The 17,726-nt window shown below is 30.3% G+C and overlaps 1 pseudogene across 1 annotated transcript; it reads left to right on the top strand.

The window, feature by feature from the left end:
• Window positions 1-17,499, top strand: LOC143253373 (uncharacterized; annotated as a pseudogene). The gene is made up of 9 exons (XR_013029554.1): window positions 1-399; window positions 1,138-1,252; window positions 3,219-3,389; window positions 9,459-9,632; window positions 10,400-10,473; window positions 11,038-11,235; window positions 12,495-12,721; window positions 14,223-14,366; window positions 15,656-17,499. The product of XR_013029554.1 is annotated as an uncharacterized LOC143253373 (transcript).
• Window positions 17,500-17,726: the final 227 nt, after the last annotated feature.

Raw genomic sequence — 17,726 nt, 5'->3', positions numbered from 1 at the left:
AATAGAGACTCTCGAGGTATGTTCGGCCATTCGGATAGAGGCAAAGTAGGCGCGGTATTCTGTGATGTATTAGGTGTCAGGGAGAATGATTAGTGAGCCGCATAGATTAGTCAGTCTAATAATACAATTTAAGATTTGTACAGATTGATATATGTTGTTATTTTTCAAATGGCAGAGGGATATAAAGGACGTGTAGTCGTTTTTAGTATAACAGGATGTTCCCATTGTAATGGTGCAAAATCATTATTAACGGAGAGGAACATACCTTTTGTTGATGTAAACTTAGATACGTTTCCAAATTTGCGTGAAGAAGTTAAATGGCGAACAAACAGAAGCACAGTACCTCAGATTTTTTTCAATAATATCCATGTTGGAGGGAATGAAGAATTGCAAAAACTTGTAAGTTCACACACGAAAATTTACAATGCAAAAATTTCGCTCACTTCTCAGTATGTCTTAATGTTTATTATAACTTCCGAATATACAAGACAGTGTATTTGTGGTGTGGAAAAGATACTGAGAACAGAAAAATCCCATTTCTGATCTTGCATTACCCTTCATTATGTATCTATCTTATAAAGTAAGAATTTACATCAGGTATAACACAATTGTGCGTGTATGAATTTGTTTAAATTATCAATATTTCCTGATCAAAGCATAGAATTAAAAATTAACTTGGCAACGATGGAAAGAATGAAATTTAATTATATTCTAAATATACAAAACCGTGTACTTGCTACATGGTGAAAAGAAAAGAAAATATATAGAACCTGAATAAGAACTTAAAGGAATGTCACGTTTTATCATGAAAATGTTATTACAAAGTTGCAATCATTCTGTTACAGCGTTATCAGATTCAACATAGGTTTCCAGTTAATAAAGTTTAGAATACCTATCCTGTGGTTAGTACACGAATCATATTTGTGTTTGAGATAAAATTCTATGTATAAAGTTCATTATATTGAAAGTTGTGGATTATTTAAATTATTACTACCTGTATCTAATAGTAATAGTTTGTAATGATGAATGTAATTTGTTTCACTAAATTCTTATAAAAATGTGTGTAATATTAGGAAATGTTATTATAATTGAAATTAAAAAAAATATTTGGGTGATAGTAATTCATTTATTTGTTAGATGAAGAATGAAGATAAGTGGCAAGCACTAATAGAAGAAATCAAAGAAAACGAACCACCTGAAGATGCCCCTTCGCCCCCTGCACAAAATGCTTCTGATGGTGCTGATAGTAAAGGTATTGTGTGATATGTGTACAGGGCATTTGATATTAATAAGAACTAACAGCATGACTTGCTACAAAAAAGTGGATGTTAAACCCCTGAAATGTATGGTGACTCTTATTAATTATTGGGGTCCTATATGAAAGCAAATGTACTGGTAAATTAAAGAAAGAGGCTAGGTATCTAGTGATGGTTCTGTAGTCTGTAGTTCTAGGTATCTAGTGATGGTTCTGTAGTCTGTAGTTTTTTCAGATAGTATTTACATCATAAACTATAGACAGCCTTGCATTAATATATTTAAATGGTGTTACTCTCTCTATAAAGTGATTTAAGATTTAAAATGATATTGGGATTATGGAACATATGTAAGTGTTATCTTCATCTCATGGTCGTATATCTACTTTTATGAAAGTTTCAACTGTCACCAGCTACCTTACCACTTACTAGAATAAATAAAGTATGGAATAGAAATCAATGATAGAAAAATTACTGCTCATCTTGCATGTGAATCGGTGAGATATTTGATCATATTTTGTGGATGGATTTAGCATTATGAGGTGGGTGTACATACTTTCTATCAAATGACTAGCTTTGATGTGTCATGGTTTTCTAACAGCTCTGTAAAACAGGAGAGAACATCTCTGTACATTTTGGATAGAATATGATTATTCCTTTTGATTCTGACAGATCAGTAGTGTTATCACTGATGTTAATGTCATTCAGAATTATGGTGCCATCATCATATATATCCAAGTATATTGCCACGTTACTGGTCACACTTTTGTTTTAGTTACATGCGACATTTTCACCTGGTAATTGGTGAAAGATGTGATGGTCTTTTGCCTCTGCTTAGCTGAAAGTCTGTGGGGTTTATCAGCCACACTGCAGTCAAAAACATGCATTGACTTCTTATCTATAAGGACCAATTTATCTTTTGTACCATATTTTAAAAATCTACCTCATCCATGTGACTTTGAAATTCAGAATGTGATTTATGCTATCCAAGCTAGTCTCTGTACTTGATATGAAACCTTGGGAACTGATAGTATGCATGTGAATGACTTTGAAGTTTTCATATATCCTATATCTTATTGTACATTGTCATGCATCTGTTCCTTAATTTCCTAATAAACATTTGAAGAGAACGGATATTGATATAGACAAAAAAAAACATATAAAATATATAGACAGTGTTAAAAGTGCTATTATTCGTCAAAGACACAACTCAGTTTCATTTTATGAAGTTATTTACATCAGGGAAGTATATAATATTTTTATTAGTGATTGGGAATAATGGGTAAAGTACACTGTATTAAATTTCCAAATTTGGGTAAATTTTGGTACCTTTTCTTGTGAAGTGGTTGTTAGAATATTTAAATAATTTTTTTTTAAAATTTGACCGAGACTTAGGAGCAATGTTTAGGTTTGGAACAAATGTACAACTGCAAATAGAGTTGATCACAGTTTTGTTATTATCTACCAGAATGGACAAAGGTTTAAATTGTTCAGGGAACCAAGTTTCTGTGTCTGGAGAATGACAGGGGTTATATGTGTATTAGACACAATTTTTTTATTATTGCAAAAATGTGTTGAATGAATTACCATTTATATTGGTTATAGAGTTAACGGTTGCTTGGAAGTCTAAACTAAAATATAACCTTTGCATGTTGCACTTTTGAAGAAATTAAGATTTGAAAAAGTCAAATGTATCTGCAGTTGAAATAATGGTAAGTTTGTGGAACTACTTGTTATCTAGAGTGGCAGAGGCTGCAGTTGTATGGGAGTTAAAAGGATTCATAAGTGGTTGGGAATTGGGGGGCATTTGATCATTAGTTTCTAATTTATGATGAAAGTCATCTTTGCTGGGCTAAACACTTAGCTTCTTTGATATTCCATAATTTATATTTTAAAAAACATCTACAGTTGTGATTGTCAAGATATCTTTCTACACAGCAGTAATGAGTTTGGTTATTTCTCAAGATGATTCTGGCCCAGTATTTAAGTGTGAGGAAGATGAATTGTACCATTTGGCTAAGGAGATAGAGGGGAGTGGTGTGCTTAAAAACCATCGTCAAGGGCTTTTCCATGTTGTACATTGTTCAGTTACCTGTGAAGAGGTGGTTTGTTGGATGAAGGAAACCAAGAATATGGGTAACATATGAGTATCTTAATTATATTGTAAACTGTTTATTGTGTATCATACGTACAAATTAAATTGTTGCAAGATGCAAGCTGGTTATAATAACTAATTTTAGATTTCTTTGATTTACAGTTTTGTATCTTATATTTTTATTCTCCCCAAAATTTAAATATTCTTTTATTGTGTGTCATTCAAGATGTAAAGTCTGTTTTTATTTCTTCCAGAATTTCTTTGTGAAAATATATGTAAAGTAACAGCTTAAAATTAGGCCATGCATCATAACTTGTTTTATCACTAATTTGCTCAAGTCTGTAGTTTCAAATAATATAAAAAAGTGGTTTTACTTATGTTTCTGGCATGTGTGGTAATCAGCTGAGGTAGCTTCACTTTGATAAATATTTTGTATTTTTGCCAACAAAATAAACTAATTGTTAAATTATATATCAAGCTGCTATCAGCTCTGCTTGCTATGAGTTATATTGCATTATACATATAACACATATTACTTGCAAGCTAACTAACCACATCTTTATACTGCTTTGTGTAATGGTGAGGATTGAAAGTTGTTTGTTTGAGACTTGAGCTCCACTAGCTCAGTTAGTAAAAACATGGACTCAAAATATTGATGTGAATTGGAATCCCTAGTCACAGTCAGGGCAGATGTCTTAATGTTTTAATACATTGCGTTGAAACCCATCAATAGGGGTCACATGAGCTGAATAGATAATGAATCGAGTTATCTGTGTACATATTTGACTTACTGGTTAGGCTGGTGTACTATGTGTGATAGTGTTATTAACCTCAAGATGTTGTTGTGTATTGAGCGAGTTTAAATGTGTGTATCAGTTGATCAGGACAGAACTTACCAGTTAGGAATTTGAGAGCTAGGTTGAAGCTCTGGTTAGGGCAGATCTCTTGATAAGTTCCCAATTTTCAGTGGGATTGTGATCCAATTCTAATTAGTGCTGCTGTTCTACAAGGTATGCTTTCAGCTGTTTGTTTAGATGTAATCATGCAGGCTGTTCTGAAGCTTTCTGTTTCAAGAGTAATTAAACCCAGAATTATGAGTAAAAATATTTCTATTCCTTATTTTTGAAGTTTGTATGTAATGCTGTGTTATATTCTACAGAGTGCATAATTTTTCTCATGGTTCTTGGTATGTGCATGTTTTATTTATATTGTAACAGTGGACATTGTAACATTATTTGTCCTTCATATGACATCACTAGTGTTTATTTTACTTACTGACCTGCAGACACCACCCTATTGTATAGTGGTGCAAATAGTTAAGATAGATTTTGGAAATATTCCAGGTGGCCCCCTCAGAATGTCTTGAAAAAATTCACATGTACTCATCTACCCACATAATGCAAATTTGCCAAAGATTAGATCAATATCTTTAATAGTTTCTGATTTACAGCCCTGTAAAATTTAGTTAATATTTTTTTATTTTTGGCAAATTCATTTTCAGGCAACTTTGGCTGCTTAAAGCTGCAAGAGTAATAGTGGTAGAAGGCTGAAATTTGCTACACTAACTGAATTAATCTCACAGAATTTAAAAATGGTCTCAAACCAAGTTTATCTCTCTCAGGATTTACATAGTGAGGCTGTAAAATCACCTGAAAACCCCAAATCATAAAAAACATTGGTTTATTTAATAAGCCATAGCTCTAAGACTTAATATGATACAAAGCTGAATTTTGTTTTCAAATTTCCTATAACATATCAGTTGATAAATCAGCAATTGTTGTAATTAAAAGTCTATTAGATCTCCTGTAAAAATATTTTGTTGCATGCAACTTTTTATGATTTAGCTAACAATAGCCCTATTTCAGGCCACAGTTTGACCATGTCACCAGTTATTCACCCTTTTCAGATTTTTATCATATATTCTTACATCTCTGAACATGATATTATAAAAAATCAAGGTTTTATTATATAAAAATCAATTGTATATGAGAAGGCTATCAGATGATGATGTGTACACAGTTGTAACTGTTGGTAGTAACAGTGAAAGTGATGCTGCAGCAGCTCAAATAGGGTCTAATGATACCAATGACAATTATCAGCCAGGGAAATATGTGGCATGCATATACGATCATGAATGGTATGTGGGAAACATAAAAGATAGATCAGATGAATGATCCGATGTGTTGGTGTCATTTATGAAGAAATCAAGAAACGAACTGTTCTCATGGCCTGCAAGGTCACATAAATATGAAAGCTGGATTCCTTTCCAACATATTCTTTGTCTGATAAGTGCACCTACTGTGCAAGGCGCAGTCGTGCTCACCACTGTGTTCTAACTCAAAGTGATCTTAACATAATCAAACTCGAATTTCAGAAATTTATTCAAACTGTCTGAACAAAGCAATGTTTATTTGATGTTGTTAAGGCTAATTTATCACCAAAGCAGTTTTTGAAACATTTCATTGTCACGATTATTTCAGTTTGGTGTGACTATAATCTTTCTCAGTTATCCCCTGTTGTAGCACTGTGTTTTTTGTGTCTGATTTACCTTTGTATTTATTATATTATGAATCTTAAACTTAGCCATATCTGCATAACTGTAATGCATACACAACATATTTGCATTGTCATGTGATGTAACTAGTTATGCCAATAAACTTGTTCAGAAATGAATTATATTTTTCTTGTTTCTTGCAACTTCATTATTTAACATTGTGAAAGGCTGGTTAGAATATTTCAGTGGGATTCATAAAATTCTGACAGGTATTTTTCAAAATTGTATGGATATATTTGCTCACAGTAACACACCTGAACTGAATTTTGTTTTAAATAAAAAACATATATCAGAGGATACTTTAAAAAATTATAACTCAAAATGTAGGTTGAACACCATCTTGAATTTTTTTGTAGATCATATTCAGAGATGTAAGAATATATGGTAAAAATCTGAAAAAGCTGAATAACTGGTGACATGGTCAAACTGTGGCCTGAAATAGGGCTATTGTTAGCTAAATCATAAAAAGTTGCATGCAACAAAATATTTTCACAGGAGATCTAATAGACTTTTAATTACAACAATTGCTGATTTATCAACTGATATGTTATAAGAAATTTGAAAACAAAATTCAGCTTAGTATCATATTAAGTCTTAGAGCTATGGCTTATTAAATAAACCAATGTTTTTTATGATTTGGGGTTTTCAGGTGATTTTACAGCCTCACTATGTAAATCCTGAGAGAGATAAACTTGGTTTGAGACCATTTTTAAATTCTGTGAGATTAATTCAGTCAGTGTAGCAAATTTCAGCCTTCTATCACCATTACTCTTGCAGCTTTAAGCAGCCAAAGTTGCCCCAAAATGAATTCACCAAAAATAACAAAAAATTACATTTTACAGGGCTGTAAATCAGAAACTATTAGAGTTTTGATCTAATCTTTGGCAGTTTTTCATTATATGGGTAGATGAGCACATGCGAATTTTTTCAAGGCATTCTGTGGGGGTCACCTGCAGCCCCCTGGATGATTTGAAATGGAATGACCCTGATATATTCTCTAGTGGAACATTTTAAGTGTTTTGCATCCAGCTAAATAACATATTGTAAAATCAAGTCATTTTAACATTGTATCAAGGAAAATGTGGTTCTTTATACTGTATCATGGTTTCAAATTCTCTCAGGCAAGAGTTTTATATTTGACTTTAATTTATTGAAATAATTCACATTTGTCAAATGGCTGTTTCTTTTGAGATGCTAAATGAAAAAAATATACTCTAAGCAAGATTTAAAACTAAAAGAAAAATACAGTTTTTATAACAGTTGCCTCTGTGTGTTGGAGCCCATGATTAGTATAATTTAATAATCAACTAATTACCAAGCTCTTTTATTGATTACATTCAGATAATTAATTATTCTCACAAAACTTTATAGGAGAACTAATTACAAATAGTAATAATTGTAAATACTAAATTTAGTAAGTTGATTATTTTAATGAGCTGTTATAGTTTGTAACAGTTGCAAACTCTCTCTTTATTAACCAGAAGATGACCTAGGTCCTAGAAGGTCGAAATGTTATTCTCTGCTTTGTTAGTAAAAGTGTTAATACCTATACCAGCCATCCTGAGATACAGATAGAGAAAAAGATTGAACAAGATGACTGCATTAGTTATGAGTTGCTTTAAAAAATAAAAAAAAGTGTAAAGAAGAGTAAGGGTCGTAGGCTAGTTAATATTTCACCCATAGTTTTGAAGGAGGTTAAATATTGGACATGTGAGCCACTTTCTACAATTTATCATCAGTCCTTGAATAGTGTACAGGTACTAGAGGGAGGTGATTAAAATTGTCCCCGTAAATACAGACCAACTAGTCTTACATCAGTTGTGGGAAAAATTTGGAAAGTCTGTTAATAGGTGCTTTGTAAAGTAATTTAACAAAGTTTAGAATTTTATTGAATAGCCAACATGGTTTCACTGAGGGAAGACCCCAGTGGTACAGCAGTATGTCTGTGGACACACACTGTTTGAAACTGAGTTTCAATACCTGTGGTGGGTAGAGCACCATTAGATCTTTGTGTAGCTTTGTGCTTAATTCCAAACAATCAATCACAAAGGGAAAATCTTGCCTTTCAGATATTTTGACTTTCTTTGAAAATATTACTACTTTTGCAAATGAGGATAAGGGTGTAAATTTGGACTTTTAGAAAGCATTTGACAAGGTGCCACATAAAAGTTATAAAATAAATTCTGTCTCTAGGTATGGGAAATAAGTTAGCAAATTGGGTTGTTACAAATGAAGTTCAGCCAAACTGGATTAATGTCACAGGTGGAGTACCTCAAGGCTCAATTTTAGGACCATTGCTCATTTTGATTTGCGTCAATGATATAGGTGAATGAATGGTTAATACATAACTTATATTTGTAGATAATATTAAGGTCTTGGGTGTTATTAGCTGTAAAGAGAATGCTGCTTATTTACAAAATGATCTAGATCATTTATTGAGTTAGACAAGTAAATGGCAAATGAGATTTAATTATTATAAATGCAAGCTAATTCATGTGGGTAATAATAATTTGAATAGGAATAACCTTAACAGTGTTATGAAAGAAAGAGACCTTGGTGTAATAGTTAATCAGTCTCTTAAACTGTCCAAGCAGTGTGCTATTGCTAGTGGTAGGACAAATAGGATTTTAGGTTGTATCTATGGAAATATTGAATACAAGTCCAAAGAGATCTGTAATATTATAAAAACACATAGGTTCAAGAAGTCTTAAATAGATATAAATAGAAACCCAATAACCCAAGTTTTTTTTTCAAAAGGTGGACCTTTCTTCTTCAGTTTGCCCTTGAAAAAGAATAGTCCACCTCTCGAAAGCTCTTGGGTTTTTATTCAAGTCTAAAGAAATTATAATTTCATTGTATAGGTCACTAGTTAGGCCACATCTGGAATATTGTGTTCTGTATTGAGCTTTTTACTTTAGGAATCATTGGAAAGGTTACTAGAATGGTTCCTGGGATGGAGGTGTATAATATGAGGAGAGTTTGAAATTTTTCAGATTGTTTTCATTTGAAAAAAAAAAAGGGTTAGGGGAGATCTGATTGAGGTGTTTAAGATTGTAAAGGGAATTGGTAGTGCTGATGCATCATCTTTCATACTTAACACTGAATATAATAAATGTAAGATATTTTAATTTTTCTAACAGGATAGATGGACTTTGGAATGAATTGCCTTAAGAAGTTGTGGAAGAAGAAAATTTAAATGAGTTTAAGATAAAGCTTGATAAGTATATGAATAATATGGATTAACTTTAAGATTAAAAAAAAAATTATTTATTATGATTTTTGTTTAGTTTAGAAATGAAATAGCTGAGATGGACAAATGGGTCTAATGTGTTATGTTATTAATTTTGATTGGTTGATTACTTTCATGTTAATAACTAATTTAATCATAATTTTGATTAATTAATTGTTTTATATGACTGATATAATTGATTATAGGTAATCAGTTAGTCAAACTTATTGGACAACTCTACTGTGTGTGCATGTATAATATTTTATTTATGTTTTACTAATTTAACCCCGTTAAATAACAATTTTAACCTATTTTTATTTATCTCAGATCAAGAAACTGCTGTAGAAACAGCAAAACAGCTTGTTGAAAGGCACTTCTTGGTACCTTTGAGAAAAGGAACAACTTTTAAAGATGACAATAATGCACTTTATAGGATGATAGGTTATCAGTCGGATAATGCACTTAATTCTGTTCCCATTCCAGAGTGTAAACCAAGGCCAGGTAGGTTGAACTTTTACATGTGAACAACTTAAAAGAAAGGTTACATGTTAAATGTTAGCATAAACTAACAATAAAATGTCACACTAAATTTGTAATTCAGTAAAAGAATTAATGAATGTTTTAAAAATATAAATAACTAGTTTGTGTAAGATTCTTGTATGATTAATATAGTTACTGGGGAATATGTGTTGTAGTGTTCTCTTGTTTGTTATGTGTCAAGAAGATAAGAAATGTAAATTAATTTCTGAGAATTGTAAAAACAATATATGTGACTTTAAACCATTTACGGAAAGAAATAATTAAGTACATTGGTTTGCAAAGAGCCTGTCAGAGACTTAAGAAATACTCATATGTTTTCTTAACTGTTATTGGTGGCTACTTAAGCAATGTAGTATTTAGAAATATAACCAAAAGTATACATGGTTGTTTATGTTGAACTGAACTATATAATTATACATCTGTACATGTGGAATTTAGTCATAAGTATTACATCTATTGGTGTGTAATTTTATTGTTACTATACATGTCACTGTGTATGCAATTTTATTAACTGGTCATAAAAATTATTGTACCTTAGAGTTTTGAAATTGCAAATCATTTTAAAATAGGTAAGTCAGACAGACAATTTTCTAATTTTAAAATAAATAAAGAAAAATTATTGTTATTGTATTTATTAATTTCAGGTTTTGAAATCTTGAATACATACAGCATTTAAGTTGGATACAATGAAATTTAAAGTTATCTTAAATATAACATGTTTTCAACAGCTTTTGAAGTTGCTGAAGAAATGAGGAAGTTGATTCTTAAGCTTTATTCAGAGTTTCTTTCTTCAGATGGAAAGGTGAATCTTTAATTTGAATCTATTAAGATGCTTTAAATCAGTATTCAAGGTAAAGACTAAACATTATTAGAAAACAATGAAAGAATCATAAAATGTCTTTCAAAGAAGGTTGACATTAACTTGTAATTCTTCTAGATAGAATATGAACATGTCTTATAATGTAACAAACATCTTGGTACCATTATTATATTTTAGGTTACTTCTACAGTTATTCCTGTGTGGTATTACATACTTCAAGAATATATTGAAAAATTATATGAAACTCCTTGCTGTTCATTTATTAATTAAGCCCCACACTAAAGTGAGTCTACACATTTGTGTAATCATGTATTAAATTTGGAGATTCTCTGTCATTTGAACTGGTAACATTAAAATTATTGGCTGAAATACACAAGGAAAAGCTGTATAGAATGGCTTTATAAAAAGACTCCAGAGGTCAGAAATAGTTTGTGTTGTAAATATCTTTGTTCCAAGTTGTTTTTTTGTAATATGAAGGTTAATTTTGAAGTGTTACTTGGATCACTTTCTCAAAGAAGTTTTGAAATTTTTCTTTTATATTTTTAGAAAGTTGATTATAGAGGCTTAGGTGCTAGTGAAAGTTTCAAGGAATATAAAAAGTTGACCACAGAGCTTCAACGGGTTAACCTGAAAGACCTAAGTCGAGAAGAGACCATTGCTTTCTTTATCAACATATATAATTCCCTTGTAGTGCATGCAACTGTAATTCGTGGACCTCCTACTACTCTGTGGCAAAGATGGAAGGTTTGAAAAACCATTTATAATTAAGTGTCTTATTTTATATGCCTTAAACTTGCAACTAATTTGAATAAGAGAATAAGACATTACACACAAAAAACTTGACAATGATTGTAATAAAACTTTATGGAGGATACAGATTTTCAGATCAAATAAAACTTTACTTGAATTAATAGTAACTTCTGATCAAAGTAAGATGTTACTAAAGATTTATATACTTATCAATTATAATAATATAATGTTCAAACACTATTACTTATAATGTATTGTTTCATCAGTTTGGTTTCCTTGGTTTAATATCATTTTAAGCTGTTGAATGCTTTATTGGCTTGCATAATATTTTACATAATTCACATAATTTAATATTATGTTTCATTGGAATACTTTACAGTCATTGTTTACTGTTAAAATTGTTGGTAATCATGAAAATCTATACTGTACAAAAATTACTGAAACAATTAGTACACCGGTCAAAAAATCTGGCTTAAGAAATGCAGAGTCATGTTGAATATTAGTTTATCTGGTAGATAATATTACTGTAATCATTAAGAAACGAAAAATGAAACAACAGGCTTTATAAAGTTAGTAGATAAGAATATCAAAATACTGTAGTGCAATTTGTGATGCAATGAACTATAGTGGGATAACAATTGACTAATTATTTATTTTATTTGTTTCTGTTACTCTCAGACTAATTGAATTGGTTTCAGCTGTCTTTGTAATAATGTTTTTAGTGCTAACCAATGTTGCCAGATTTCTTCTGTGTTTATGGACACCAAATCACTAAACAATCAGCACAGTTATGACTTAACTGGACCTTCTTTTTAAATTTTCTAATCTATTGCTTTGTCTGCTTTTTTCTAACCCTGCAGTAGCAGTATACGTCTTTATGGCAGACTCTACCTTTGAGAAATGAAAGCTATATACAATCTTGTACTATAGGATATTTAGTAGCAACATAAAAACTTCCAAATCTTTCCCACAGCTGCCTTTTTGAAATGGTCCAATTCTGTGAGAAATCTGCAGACCTGGCAACACTAGACTATTAATTGTATTGATCATATAATAACTTTTGTTGTATGTGTATATGCAAAAAAAAATTGCAATTTGTTTACAAAAAAAAAGTTTGTGCTGCAGCATATGTGATAACTAACATTCAGTTATTATCAAGTAACAATGTGAGAGATGATTGTTTTTATTATTGTTTGTTTTATAGATGTTACAATATTAAATTACAATATTGATCACCTTTACTGTAATTCCAGTTCTTCAACTCTGTATCATATATTATTGAGGTCATCTGTTTTCTCTTCAAGATATAGAAAACGGTGTATTGAGAGGAAACAAAAGAGGGGTTGGTATGTTTTTTTGTCCATTTGGTGAAGGTGACCCTCGCCTTCAGTTTGTAATGAATGAAGTGGACCCTCGTATCCACTTTGCCTTAGTATGTGGAGCAAAAAGCTGCCCCCCCATCAAAACTTATTCTCCTCAGGTCAGTCCAAGTATGCCTTAGGGCATTTCTGCTTTTTAGTTTTGGTAAAATTTATATTTACAACTTGCTAGTGGTTTTTTAATGATCAGTTTTGTTTTAAAAAGTGTTTCAGTAAATTCTTGATAATTGAATTATTTATATAAATTAATAGTTTTTCCATTTACCACAGATTAAAAATATCTTTTATTTCCAGATAACTACTACAGGAAGTTAAGATTTGTTTGTGAGCTTTTTTTTTTTTTTTAATACATCATGTTAGAAATGTTATTGAGAAATAACCCTAAAATTGTTATATTGTATTTCTAACAATTTGTGCTAGGTGCAAGTTGGTCTGCCCTTTACATTTTTATTTCTGTTGAGAAATAAAAACTAGGTGTAGTCTGTCTGAAGATAGTGAAATATTTTTATAAATTGAACATAAACCAACATTAAAATTTCTTGATCTGGGGTTCCAATTTTTAAAAAATTAAATTAATTCACCAGAAGTTTAAGAATATATTTCAGTATGTTCTAGCCCCCAGAATCCAGTTGTAGTGGCAGAATAAACAAATATAAGAAAGCTGTGTATCCCTTGATTGCTCTCTTGTAACATTATTTGGGGATATTACATCAAAACTTTTATAACATTAATAATGTTTACATAGATAAAAATGACTAAGAGACACCAGAATTAGGAATTATATGCAAGTAGTATACTTTTTTTTTACTGAAGTATAGTTTTTTTTAGTTTTGAGTAGTTTTGAGTACTTCATCTACTGTAAAGCTCTGAACATATTTGATATCAAAAAAATATGATACACATCACAAACAGGGATATTTTCACAGCAAGAAGCATTAATTATTTTGGAACAAAATACTAATTTAAAGCGAAATACAGATGTCACCCTATATGCTTTTAAATTGGAATAAATTGCTTGCTCAGTATTCCAGACAACAGTTACCTGATAATGGCCTCACCACTGTATAAATTACAAAATAGAAAAACAGTATTTGTTGTTTTCTAATTTAGATGTTTCGTTAATTAAAGGGGTTTGTATTTTATTATTTAAGTTTAAAATTGGAGAACAACTCAGATGGAAGGTTACCTTTATAAAGGAGCAACAAAAGCATATAGGTTATACTTTTATGCTAAAATGGTTCAGAATATACACACACACACACACTAATGTAGTCATCTAGAATAAATCAACCAAACTACCCTAGAAAAGCTGGGTTCTTTTACCGGTAAATTGATAAAACCCTCTTTTAGATACAGTTATGATACAATAGTTATTGAAATGTCTGTAGTTCCCCTTTCATGAATGCCTTCAAACTTTTTATTGGTGTTTAGAAATAAACTGAAAAATAAACAAAACAAAAATGTAAGTTGTTTAATTGTCACAATGATGTAAGAGTATATGAACATTCCTTGACCAAAACGTAAGTGTAATGACTCTTATTCTTTTTTATACAACTATATAAACACTTCATCAGACTATTCCTATTATTTTAAAATAAACAGAATATAAATAGAGAACTACAGCTGGCTACAGAGGCTTTTTTAGAAAGTGAAGATGGTGTGAAAATCAGTGATGAACAGTCACATGTCCAGTTGTCCAGTATATTCAAGTGGTACAAGAGTGACTTCGGAAGTAGCAACGAAGAGGTAAGATGAGAGCTGGTTATTGTTGAAGAAAAGTTGGTTTATGATGCTATGTTTTTTTTTTTTAACTGTTTAGCAGAGTTGTTCATGAGCATTTATTTTATATTAAAGTCTAAACAAATGATATTAAGTATGGTATACATACAATGTGCTTTCTTAGAATAATGTAGAATATAGGAAATGTGGTACTATTCACATATTGCACACATCAGAAGGCTTTGGGGATAATGTTTAATATATTATTTTTGTTATAATAAATATAAATTTGCTGTTTTATTAGAAACTTGTTTATGTTATCTTACAATTAATGAACTAAATAAATTTTGATAGCCCTTACAAAAACGTTTTTATATATTTGCATGAGTAACAATTTGTGTATTTATATTTTTATATTAATAATCAAGAATTATCGAAAATTATAAGCAGTATTATACATTTTAAAAATATGTATATTAAATATACAGTGCAGGGTATGGTTTAAGACTGTCCTTCACAGCAGTTTGTTACATGAAAACTGCAGTGTAGGATAAGTAATGAATTATGGCCATCATACTCAATATGTTGAAAATGGAATAACTTGTTCAAAGGGCAGCAAAGGACTAATATATTCATTTCATAGTGTGATCATCTCTATGTATTTGTATTAGTTACAGAAGTCTATTTTCCATTTTCGCAACATTTAGTTAAGTTTTTTGAGAGTTACCCAATTTATTATTAAAGGTTAAGTTGTGAAATATTTTTGGGAAAACAATAAAAATCATAATTAAACCAGTAAAAACGTTAGTTTTCTACCAAAGTTGAATAGTATGACAATGACACATTGTGTGTATAAAACAATGTTTACAGAGCAAACATTTTTTGTGGGAGAAATAGGTGAGAAAATTAGATCCAGATGCAAGGAACATGATTAACATAAGAGTAAAGAACAACCAAAAATAAACATTAAAACATAAGACAGAAAATAACCCAAAGAAAATTTTTCTGCAACACTAAAAATTAAAAAAGTATGAATAAACCATTACGCATATCATTTCTTTTGTATTAAGAACTACACATCATAAACAGTTAGTTGATTTAATGTATCTGTAACTTGAATGTTCCACATGATTACATCTCACTGTTTGATACAAAATGTTTCACTGACATAATTTGTTTTGAAACTATATGTAAGTTCCCACTTGAAAGAACTTGTACTTAATAGTAAATTCAAATATACTACACCAAGTTTTATTTGAGTGAGGTTTATTTCTGCCAACACATCAATCAATATGTATCTTTCATTTTCGTGGCAGTTGCTTCGATGGCTGTATCAACAAATGAACAATGGAGAGAAAAAGAAACTTTTAGGTGGTGTAATACAAGATCTGAAACGAAAAGTTAGTTATATTCCATACAACTGGGATTTAAATTCTGCATAATGTTTAATTTAAATATCACATCATGCTAAAATGTAATGAATTGTACAGTTACAAGCCACGAAAGCACATCTTGCACATTTGTAGTTAGTACTTATGTGCCTTAAACTCGGAGTCAGTGTGATTTATTGTTAAATTTGTAATACTTCCTACTCCCCATAGGTTAACAATTTGTTTTTATCTATCTGTGCTAAGAATTATATGGTTATATCATGTGTGTATTCAGTTATTTGTCACAAGATCTGAGCTGAGATTTTAAAGTTTCTATTGAATACATTGGTAAGATCTACATCCTGCTGGGATATCTTGTTTTACTAGCAGGATGTCTTTTCTAACCTAACAAAAGGTTTGTACAAAAACAAACTGGATGTTGTAGCCACTGTTTATCTAATTTTAAATGAGCATTGAGGGGCCAATTGTTACTACATTGATTGTGTGTGTGTGTGTGTGGAGTGAGACATAATTTTAAACTTTTTATTTTTCTATATTACACTAGTGGGGTTTCAGTCAATTCTATTAATTTATATTCTTTAACAGATTATTTATAAGTTAGAATAAAACTTTAAACTAAAAACCTTGGTTTTGTATGTAATAAAAATTTGCTGGGCTCTATTTTTTTAGTGTGTTTGGATTAATAGTCATGCATATATTGTATATTATGATACGAGAATTTTGCATCAGTTTTTTTCCAAATAAAATTATTGAAACAATTTTCAATCTTAACATTCTTGTTAATCAGGTACTTCAATTATATAGAAATGATGGTTCTGTCAGATGACAGTTCTAATTGTGTAGTTTAATATAAAACTATAATACTTATCTTTTATTTGTATTTTTAAGCAATGTTTCAGGGAATAATTTCTCACTGAATTCTATTGAAAGTTAAAACATGACAAATAAGTTATTAAATATTTTTATGGTATGATAATTATCCAAATAATTTTCATGCAGTACTTTTCAGACTTGTTTTGTACAATACACCAAAATTTTGTGTTCCTCTTAAGCCAGAAGAAAGTAGGCCTAAGTGTAATTGTGTTCTCTCTACTCCATGTTAAAAACATATAGACCACTATCCACAAAATGCTAAATAAAGTTGAAAATATAAATAAAAAAATATATAGCTGGTGCACCTGCCGTCATATAAAAACACTCCAAGCACTCCTCTGTTACTGTGTAGTCACACATGTTAAATGCATATTTAAACTTCTTGTGTGATTAAAAATGTTGCATTTATAAAGTCAAGGTTTTCTATCAAAATATATTTGAAGTGTATTTACAGGAGCTGCAAATTTTTAAAATGCTCTGTTAAATGTAAAAAGAACTTTTTCTCACAGTTGGAATCAGTTAACTATAAAGCAAATACTCGTATGAAGTAGAATGGACAGAAAGGAAGTGCTGTTCTTTGAGTTGGATCTAGGTGATGTTCTCACTTTCAAGTTAAAAATTAAATCACTAAATATTTCTGCTAGAAGATTGTTTAAGAGTTTAAATTTTTTTTCATCAGTGTACATACGTTCAAGGGTGATATAATTTTTTATGCATTTTTAACAAGAAATTTAAACTAGTTCATTTAAATACCTTGTTTTGCCCAATGATATCCTTTCCTATCTCACATCACATTTGTTTATAGAAAAATAGTTGGATTTATTTGTATGTTTTTTTAGATATTCATAACTTCTTTCCAGTCACCATAAATAAACATTACTATCATAACAGCAAAAGGAGGTTATATTTAATAAAAGGGTATATTGACTGAGTATACATTCAGTTGCTTGGTACAGGAGTGGATTTTTCCTACACGAGCAGTTACCATGTTTATATTTTTGCTTGTGGTTCAAAACTATGGCATTACAATTCAAAGGATTAATATATTTCTTGAAACATAATATTAAACTGCTTAGTACACATCTTCGTCATTAAATCTATTGGAAGTTGATTACATTATAAA

This window comes from Tachypleus tridentatus, chromosome 6, assembly GCF_004210375.1.
Source record: "Tachypleus tridentatus isolate NWPU-2018 chromosome 6, ASM421037v1, whole genome shotgun sequence".
Classification (NCBI taxonomy): domain Eukaryota; kingdom Metazoa; phylum Arthropoda; class Merostomata; order Xiphosura; family Limulidae; genus Tachypleus; species Tachypleus tridentatus.
The sequence above is the reverse complement of the archived record's forward strand: the minus strand, read 5'-3'. Positions and strand labels throughout refer to the sequence as shown.